The sequence below is a fragment of the Thermobia domestica genome, chromosome 10, assembly GCF_964235325.1.
Source record: "Thermobia domestica chromosome 10, izTheDome1.hap1.1, whole genome shotgun sequence".
Classification (NCBI taxonomy): domain Eukaryota; kingdom Metazoa; phylum Arthropoda; class Insecta; order Zygentoma; family Lepismatidae; genus Thermobia; species Thermobia domestica.
The window spans coordinates 260,882,182-260,893,163 of record NC_137463.1 but is presented as its reverse complement, the minus strand read 5'-3'; the positions used below and the strand labels follow the sequence as shown (position 1 = coordinate 260,893,163).

The window sequence follows — 10,982 nt, the reverse complement described above, 5'->3', positions numbered from 1 at the left end:
CCTCCCACGTTTTCATTCCACTGAATCTTCCATCATCATTCACTTACCCAAAATCATCCATCTCCCTTAGCCTAACGAGTATAATTGTGGGACATTAAACTGGAAGATTTTATTTCATTTGTTTATTTATAAGTAGTAAGAGCGTCACTCTTAGTGTATTTGTCAGTGTTACGAGTGTGTGTCACAGTTACGACCACATGTGTCACTCATAGAAAAAGAGAAACAATGGATATAACCTGCTACTTAACTAACTAACTCTATGAAACCCGGAGGTTCAATGCCGAGTTCACAAAAGCTCTCCACTCATTTCTATCCTTAGCCAATTGGATCCACTTTCTACTTCGTATTCCTATTTCTGCGAGATCCATCTTAATATTGCCCTCCCATCTTCACCTAGGTCTTCCTAATGGTCGTTTTCCGGTTGGTCTTCCAGTTAAGCGTTCCTAGTTTCTTCCATCTTAGCTGCATAACCTGCCCACCTCAGCCTCCTAGACGTGATGACACTAACAATGATGAGTAAACCGTATAAGTTATGTAGTTTCTCGTTATGAAGTTTCCACTATTCCCTATTCCCGTTCCTCTTGGATCCGAATATTCGTCTCACTAAGTAGAATATAAATTGTTGCTGATTATTGGCAACAAACAATGCGTCTCTTATTGTCGTAAACATTTGATTCTTTTTGCTTTTCTCGGAAACTACGCATAAGAATTCACTCCCAGACATAATATTTTGTTTAGCTTGTTGTGATGTATGCATTCATACAGGCCATGTTTCATTTTTTTTTTTTTTTTTTTTGAAAATATTATTTAAAAACCAGCCCTTTGTATGCCTGAGCTGCTCTAACGCCATCTGTTAGAGACTGCCTGAACTACGTCCTTCCTAGTGACTAACACGTGCTCAACGCACTCCGTCGCCTTGTCTCTAATTGGCTTATCAGAAACTTTCTAGACCTAGTGGTCATCACGTTTTTTATTCGCGTGACTCCGGATTCCGAAATCCCTAGACTAGTGGTTCTCAACCATTTTTAACTGAAGATGCACTTTAGAAAACATCCAGGACATCGCGACACAGTTGTTTGATATTTTTATTATAAACAATAATAATAATAATAATATACAGGGTGGCCCAAAAGTAGGTATACAGTCCCGTACTGATCTGATCACTGTATTTCATATAATTTCTTATTATTATCAAACAGTATTCCTAGCTTCTTTATTATTTGTTTTTAATGACCTTTTACTCGTATCTTAACCCGGAACAGCCGAAGCAAATAAACCCATAAGCTACAATGTTATACTTGATCAATGCAAGGGTGTATACCTACTTTTGAGCCACCCTGTATCTTATAATAGTGATACCAATTAGTTTTTATAATGACTATATAGTACTGAGCATTATTTCTACCGGTGGAGGTGTTCATTGGTACAGTCTGTGTCGATATTAACTAATTAGCCTATTATTAAATTTTTCATGATTTTTAAATTCTTAAATTTAGTGATACCTTTAGGGGAATACGACACACACCAGTGTGTCGCGACATATCGGTTCAGAACCACTGCTCTAGAGTACGGTGTCCTCTTGAGAATATTATAGTTAAACAAAAAATTAAGAGTTAAACCGTAATTTTGGCTATATCTCATTAACCGTACGACGTACTTCATACTGCATTGAGTTGAACAAAACCGTTATTAGGGTATACTTCAGTATCACTTTCAAATCACAACGCACGGACATGAACGTATCATCCGGACATCCGAATCAAACTTAGTCCATTCGATAAATACAACAAAGATGTATTCAGACAGACTGATAGACATGAGGAAAAAGCTTGTATACCAATACACGATTTCCCCTCATACGTATTTCCTCTATCAATACAAACCTTGGTACACACATTTCTTATCCCCTATACTATTTTTTTTTAAAAGATATATTTGGATTCTGTGCTTTTACCCGGGGCCACTTCAGAGGGGTCAAAAGTTGATGGAAGGGATTTCTTCAGGGAATTTTCCCGACTTTACCCCAATTTTCCCTGTTCAAGTACGTTATGGGTCCCAATACATGGCACCTCTGGAAAGCTTGTTTCATACTGAGGCGAATGAACTATAAATCATGATTTTCCAATAAACAGTGTTGATGCAATAGCTATTTCACTGTGAGTCTGCGATTTTCTTTATACTAACAGGGTTAGTGGGTCCCAGGCCGTTCTCCATGGCAGCTAATTTTTTTGTGTATGAATACATCTTTGTTATGTTTATCGAATGGACTAGGTTTGATTCGGATGTCCGGATGACACGTTCATGTCTGTTCCTTGTCAGTACGTGATTATCATTCAGCATAATCGTTTTAGGTTTTCCATAAACTTCATTTTTCTCAACTTTCTCGTAAACTACGCATTAGAATTTACACTCACCATATCATTTTGTTCAGCTAAATAAGATGCATCGATTGATGTCTCGTCTTTGGATTTGTATTTCGTTAAACACTGGTGGCCTAATATTGTATAATTCATTAAATGGATATAATCTTGAATAAAGTACACACACTTAATAATTGAATTGAGTTTTGTCTTTACGCCATTATCCAACATCAGGGTTATGAAGAAAAAATCTACTATTAACATGATTTCGAACCACAATCAAGATTTGGACCTGGTGCTGTTGGGTTGTCGGGTTACTATAATTATATACAGTACATCATCATTATCATCATCACAGCTATTCTGCCATTTTTGGTAGATCGCTTGCCGCAACTGAGAAGCTTCCACGCTCTACGGTCTTCTGCTAACCAACCTGTGAAAGACCTTTGTATTTGTGTTCTCTTTCTGCTGTCAGCAAACTAGGGAAAAATAGGGTGGTAGTTTCCCGTTGCCTTCCACCCGTCAGTATCCCAGCCGTTAAAGTCAATCTGACCACGCCTGGTTTAATATCCAAGTTGCCGTATCAATCTCTATGATTTCCGCCAACTTGGCTACTGAAGAACTGCTGCCTTCTCCTAGAACACTCTTCGTCTGGCTACTCCACTTAGACCGGTCCGTTAGGGGTGGTTTTCTGGTACAGATAGCTCTAAATCTCACTATAGCATGCAATCCTTTCCACCTGACACATAAGTGTCTTCGTAAAGCTGGCGTTTATCGGGCAGATGGTGTAATATATACAGGGCTGCTATAAATTTTCAAGAGGCATAAGTGACATAAAAATTTACCACAAACTCACTAAGTTTGTGCAGCTTCTATGCTACATGCCGATTCTTTTCTGTACTCTCTTCTGAAAGCCCGTCGTACTTTTATAACAGACGGGCACACAAAAACTCTTTTCTTGCTTTACCTCCATTTTGGACAGGTAAATAACTCCTGCTGCCACCTGTTGCCACCTAGAATACACAATACAAACTTGGTGGGTTTACGGTTATTTTCATGTATCTCTCATGTTTGTATGTGTAATATTTTTTGAAAATATAGCCTTTTAAAAACAAATGAATCATTTATAGTAGTCTTATATAACATTTATTAAAGGTATTAAAGTTCTAGGAGAAGACTATCATACAAAGTGAACCTTCACATTACAGACTATTTCTTACCACACTATTTCACCTTCATGAGAGCTGAATTATAGGACCACGTGAACTTCCTTCAGACACACATTTAACAAAATCAACACTGAGTAATGTTTCGACACTCTAGCAGCATTTCCATCACACACAAGAATGTTCAAGAAAAACGCAACAATCTCATGTCTGATGAATGGGAGCACGGAGACTCGTAAATTTTCTGGCGACATAAAGTTTCGTGGATTTACCCAAGGGCGCCGATTTCTCTGTAAATTGGGGGGGGGGTCCATTCAGATCCAGAAGGTATATATATGAAGATTTTAAGACAAATTGCACTCAAAATATTCCAAATATTGTATAGGCTTTTAGGAGGAAGAAAAATATGTTTTATGGACCTTGAATAAAGAGTTGAGAAAAATATTCATAAAATGCTTCGTGTGGAGTATTGTACTATATGGGGTAGAAACTAGTGGTGAGCACAAAAACCGGTTTTCCGGTTTTCTCCAAAACCGGTTTCGGTTTTCTTCAAAACCGGTTTCCGTTTTCTTCAAAGACAGTATCGGTTTTCTTCAAAACCGGTTCGGTTTTCAACAAAGCCGGTTATCAGTTTCTTCAAAACTGGTTCGGTTTTCCACCGGATCCGGTTTCGATTATCTTCAAAACCGGTTCGCGTTTTTCCAAAATTTGTTCTATTTCTGACCAGAATAGTGTTTCGTTGTTCTCCGGAAACCGAATCTGTTTCCACAGAAATAGATTTATGTGTCTTCCAAAAGTTTTCACCGAAACCAGTTTCGGCGAAAAACTGAACCGGTTTTTGGAGAAAACCGAAACCGGTCTCGGTGAAAAACCGAACCGGTTTTGGAGAAAACCGAAATGTCGGTTTTTTTGGGTTTCGGCTTTCTAAACACCGGTTTCCGTTTTTTCTAAAAAAAAAAAAAAGCGGGTTTTGCCCATCGCTAGTAGAAACATGGACATTACGCAAAAATAATGAAAATGACTGAAAACGTTCGAAATGCGGGTGTAGAGAAGAATGGAGAGAATTAGTGAAGTCGAACGGAAACAGAATGAGAAATTGTGAAAGAGAAAAGAACAGTTTTAGATATTATTGAGAAAGGGAAGAGAAACTGGTTGTGACATTGGCTAAGAAGAACTGTATCATAAGAGACGTGCTAGAGGGTATGATGGCAGGAAAGATAGGAAGGGGGCGAATGACTACAATTCATGGACGAAATCAAAACAGAAAAATCGTTCTTGAAGACGAAGAGGTTAGCGGAAGACAATGGAGTGTGGAAGCTTGCGACAAGTGATCTACCAATAATAGAAGAATATGTATAACAATGATTGAAAAAGCCTAGTGGTAAAGTGTGTAAACAGTAACTTTTTGCAGTAAAATTACACTGAAATACTGGCTAAAATAGAAATCTTATCAACTGCTAGCATTACGTTTGAATAACAATTTTACAATGGTATTTTTACAGTGATATTACTTTAAGTTTACTGTAAACTCTTTTATAAGATAGTCCCTTGGGCCAGGCAACAATCAACAAATCTACACTTGGTTATTGCGATGAGAAGCCCCATCGAGATTTACTTCAGTGCCGTGTACAGTACAATGTGTAGCCTTTTGTATTATACTGTGTATACATGTTAACATATATGTCGCAGACGAATTCTTGTTTACATAAGGTATAAATAGAACTTAAATTGTATGTCACAAAACAGTATGTTAGGATACCTTTATTCCAGAACAATAACGGTCTATTCGACCAATTAAACTGCATTGAGTTGCAACAGTACTTGTTCGTTAGATGTAATTGCATGTATACGTGACTACCATACAGGATACAGATACAAGTACACACTGGTTTTAGCTTGGCACAATGAGAGATAACGAACACAGGACATATTTTTATTGTAAATTGTTTCGATTTTTCTCCCTGTTATTTTCAAGATGATTACATAATTATAAAGATAAAATAACAGAAACTACGTCATTTATTGAATACAACAATGATTACATTTTCTTTTAGTATTTGGCAACTTTGGTATTCTCAAAAGATAATTTTGAATAATTAAACATTAAACGTGTGCTGAAATCAGTTCTATTTTTCGAACCTCTTTGGATGTTATTCTGTGCCTAGCTTCCCAAAATTTTACGGGTTTCACGGTGTCCTTATTGTACTTCAATTTTTCGATAGTGTACGCAGTCAAAACACAGGTTTCAGTTGCGTAATTTTAAATTTTATTTAGGAGGGTGGGCCAAAGGCTTCCATGTTTTTCATTACTATATGACTATATTGTTGATTACTATACGACTATATCAGGGATGGGAAAAACTGGTTTGTAGAAAACCCATAAACCTTAAAACCGACATTTCATTTTCCCCTAAAACCGGTTCGTTTTTTTTACCAATACAATTTTTGATAGTATGATGGCAAAACAACAAATCGGTTTCTGATAGCAAACTCAACCAATTTTTAAACTGAAACCGTCTTTTGTAGAAAACCGAATCGTGTCTATAAAACGTTTTTTTTAGTATTCAAAAAACCGTGTTCGGTTTTTTCTAAAAATCGAAAACCGAAAATTTAGTTTTTGTGTTTATCAGTAATATATTTTAAACTCGGGGACAGTGGAGATTCGGCTTCCTCCTCTTTGTAAATGATACCCTTGATAGACATACCTAAAACATAAAGGACACAAGTAGTACGTATAGATGTACGTATGTATATAAACTAAAACATATTTTTAATTCAGGATCAATTCTTCATGAAAAGTCTTTTTTACCTAAAGCAAAAATCTAAATAATTATACTTCTGACATCTGACATTATATTTCTGACATCTCTAAGACTAAATCCATTTCAGTGGAACTTAGACCTACAAATATTTCAGTCCACCTTGTGAGTCATCCTCTCCGCTGGTCTAGTGAAAATAATCGATCTTGGAAAAAACCGTTTACAAAATGTAGAGATGTCCATATATTGATACATAGGTTTACAAAGGACACGATTATAGTAAGGACATTGGGATAAACTTTGTGACGATGCTAGCTTTAATATGTCGTACATTACCAAAGGATGTTTTTTCTGATATAGTCATTTACCTCTGCGAGCTCCTTCATGGCTAAGCAGTTAGCGTACTCGCCTCTAGCGTGGGAGATACGGGTTCGATTCCCGTCGGGAGCTCATGTGCTTCGGAGTCCACGTTAATCAGTAGGTCCACGTCTCATATAGCCTCGCTGCTGAGAGGGACGTTAAAATCAAAATCAATTAATCAATTACATCTGCTATTAATACTGTACTATCCGAAACTTGAAAGTAACGCTGTAGTATGGCTAATAACAAATAGGTGGTAAATTACAAACTATACACCTTTCCTCACAGTTAAAAACTAGATGGATTGTTTTTAGATGAAGATGGAAGACAGCCAGCAAAACGTTTGCTAACTTTCTTAAGGTTATATTGGACAAATAGAATATCATGGTGATTATCCAATATTGACTTTGATGTAAGGAAACATGTTAGTGTTCCACTGTAAACCTAGAGGGCACGAAGGCTAAGTGGTAGAGCACTAACTCTGGTGCGTGGGGTTCGATCCCAAGCCAAGTAAGTTTGTAGTCGGCGAAACGGTGTCCATGGGTTTTCTAGGGGCACTCCTGTTTCTACCACATCTTTATTTCATAAATTCTTCCATCGTTATTCTTCACTTGCCATAACTACCGTGTCCCTTAGCCTAAAGGACACAATCATGGGACGTTAAACTAAAAAATTTCAATTCATTTTATTTTTATAGTAAATTTACTTTATCAAAATTAGTGATGAGCGCAAGAGTCTTGGTCTTGCAGTTTTTGCAAGAGTCTTGCATGCAAGACCAAGACCAAGACCAAGACCAAGACCAGGAATCCTGATGCAAGACCAAGACCAAGACCAAGGGGTGCAAGACCAAGACCAAGACCAAGACCATACCTGCAAGACCAAGACCAAGACCAAGACTCTTGCGCAAGAGTCTTGCACAAGTATGGTACTACTTGATTTTTTGTAGAATGTAAAAAGGAAGGGGAAAAATCATTACATCTTTCACGTGAACTTCTAGGCTCCAGTAAAAATACCGCCGGATTGAATGTGTTCCCAGTAGTTTATGCAATCCATGTGAGTCGATCTGTTCCTGAAACATATAGCTACAGTATGTCGTTTTTTGAATCGGTTGTTCACGAGACGACCGACAGCATAATTCTATGAATTGTTACAAGCTATAATAACTTCAGTGTCTGATTTACTTTGGTCATCATTTGATCATTCACGTCGGCCCATGATTGGATTTTGGGAAATTATACGAAGAATAGTTATGTCCATAAGAAGTGGATAAGCAAAAATAAACTAGAGCATGTTATGGACACGGTAGCTCAGTAGCAGAGCGTTCACCTCTGGTACATGGGGCCCTGGTTCGATCGCAGCTTGCGCTATGTGAGCTTCTTTGGTGAACAAACACCCTGTGCGTGGGTTTTCCCGTATCCTCGTACTTTCTTCATTCCACCATTTCTCATCATCACTGTTTCCCTTAGCCTCAGTGTAATAATCGTGGGACGTTAAAGTAGATATTTTATTTAATTTCAAAACATATTAGTGGTGTTCTTCTTCCAAGACTAAAGAAATGTAGTATTGAACATCGGCAATTCCGTACACCATAGGTGCCGACTACATGGGTATGGCCTTGGCTCTGAGGTTCAAGCGTCCATTGGAAATTTTTAATGTGTACTTATAAAATTAATATTGGAATAACATTTTCATGACATTGACAAAAACTTGGCACATGTGACCGCAAGTTTGATTTCATAGGTGGATGCTTATACGTTGAATAATTGTTTATCAATATAACTTATAGCCCCCTTAGGTATACGGCATATCTAGGATTCAACGATGTAACATTATACAACAATAAATAATCTATATTCACAACTGAGAGTGATTTCGTACTTATTTCAAATAACTTGAAGTTTGATGCCGTTATTATGTATTTCTAAAGTAGGTCAAAATTATTTATGTAAATTGAGTTTACACAAAAGACATAAGCAGTTGAGTCGTTTTCAGTTTTCACTCAAATTATTCTAAAATATTGGGGCCGCGATGGCTCAGTGATAGAGCGTTCAGCTCTGGTGTTTGGGGTCCCGCTTTCGATCCCAGCCCCCGCCAAGTGAACTTTGTGGTGGACAAACACCGTGTGCGTGGGTTTCCTTGGGGTTCTCCCGTTTCCTCCCACTTTCTTCTTTCCACCATTTTCATTCATTTTTCATCATCACCGTCTCCTTTAGCCTAGCCGGCATAATCGTGCGACGTAAAACTCACAAATTTAATTTCATTTCATATTCTAAAATATTAAGAGGTTTAATTATTATTATTTTAATTTTTTCTCTCTTTTTTGGTCAATATTGCAAAACTTATTTTCATCGTCATAATAATAGCTATTCTGCCATTATTGGCAGGTCACTTGCTGCAGCTGAGAAGCTTCGATGACTGTGGTCCTCAGCTAGTCTCTTCGTCTTAACGTAGCAATTTTCTGTCTTAATATCTTTCTTCAACTACAATCTCCTTCGCCCCCTCCCTCTAGCACGTCCCTCATAATACAGTTCCTCCTCAACCAATTTCCTCCTCTTAATTACATCTAAAATTCTTCTTTTTTCCGTTCTGCTACTATTTCTAACGCCTCATTCGTTTTCCGTTCAACCCAGCTGATTCTCTCCTTTTTTCTCCATGCCCACATTTCGAAAGTCTAATTGTTTCATCGTTTTTGCGTAATGTCCTTGTTTCTGCCCCATACAGTACATATTAGAATCAGTAAAACAAAATTTCAATATTTAATTGGGAGTTTGTTCAATACAAAGATGAGCTAATCGTGGTTGGAAAGAAAAAATCTGACGCCTTTAGAGTGTAAAAATATTTTTGCAATTTATGTTATTTCAGTAATCTGTGCCGTCTTGGTTTACTTTCATGCGTCTCACTGTCAGGGGTAGCCTCTCCAGTTTGGGAACCAGTGGAATATTGGATCTATTAAAACATATAAAAATATTACGAAATGTTGTGATTTATCTTATAAGTAGTGAAGCGTGATCACCCATTTAAAAAAAGAAGTAAAGGTCATCGCCTATGTTGTACAGTATCATCACACTTACACGAAAGTAAAATATATTACATTTAGAAACATACATTGTATTTCCCTCACTATTGACGCAATGTAGGATTTATTATCCCTTATATCCAGAGTAAAATTTACTTATGAAAATCATAGATTTCTTAAAAGCAAAACTAGCAAGACTCTTGCAAGCAAGACCAAGACTGGGTGTGCAAGACCAAGACCAAGACCAAGACTAGGTATGCAAGACCAAGACCAAGACCAAGACCGAGGATTCCAGTGCAAGACCAAGACCAAGACCGCATGTGCAAGACCAAGACCAAGACCAAGACCACCCTGGTCTTGGTCTTGGTCTTGCATTTGCTCATCACTAATCAAAATATATCTAGAAGAAATAAAAAAAAGTGGCTAGCACGTTGCCTTTGGTGTATGTGGTAGCAGGTTCAATTCTCAGTCGAAGAACTTAAAAATTTAATTTTAGAGTCATTCACTTGCATTAATCAACTGTCTACTTTAGCTTAAAGGGTGCAAGTGTGAGACGTTAAACTAAAAAAAGAAAACGTTTCATTTTTTTCACCCTATGAGTCAGCCAATGAGCATCAAAGTTCAACGACACACAGTTTCGGAAATCCTATCCAAGCCAATAGAATAAAGGTTGTGTTAAAGATTCTGATTTACTATTACGTCGTATATTTATGAAGATTATGCTGTCTTTCTGTATTCATTCCTGTACAAATTCTTTACGATCAAAGAATATAATCCATCATTAAAAAAAGTAAGTTAGCATCCTTCAGAAGGAAAGATGTTATGAGAAACAATGATGAGTTCATTTCGCCTAAATTCTCATTTCGTCATACACTTTATTAGGGATGCGCACGAGACAAGATTTGAGGTTGTCTCGTCTCGAAAATGTGCTGTAAAAGTGATGTCTGGACTCGAAAAATGTATATTTTGCTATTTGACTCGAATTTTGTCAGGAAAATCCTGTCTCAACTCGTCTCGTGCGCATCCGTACACTTTATCAACTGTCATTCACAAATAAAAATAAAAAAAAAATTCCCACGATTATGACTTTTAGGCTAAGGGAAACTCTGATTAAAGCAACTAAATGGTGATAGAAGAGTTGGTGGAATGAGAAAATGGGAGGAAACGGGGGTGTCCCAAAACCCACGGACACGATATTGTCCACCACAAGGTTAGTGGGTTGGGGATTGAACCTGGGACCCTATGCAGCAGATGTAAGAGTTCTGCCACTGAGCCATTATACTCCCCAGATAAAAAAAAAATCGCATCCTACTTAATTTTCA

At 37.4% G+C, this 10,982-nt stretch overlaps 1 protein-coding gene across 2 annotated transcripts in view; it reads left to right on the top strand.

Annotated features, from left to right (window-relative positions):
* LOC145663180 (neuromedin-U receptor 2-like) overlaps nucleotides 1–10,982 on the top strand; it is a 348,458-nt gene that overhangs the window by 99,303 nt on the left and 238,173 nt on the right. The gene's annotated exons all lie outside the window — the stretch shown is intronic.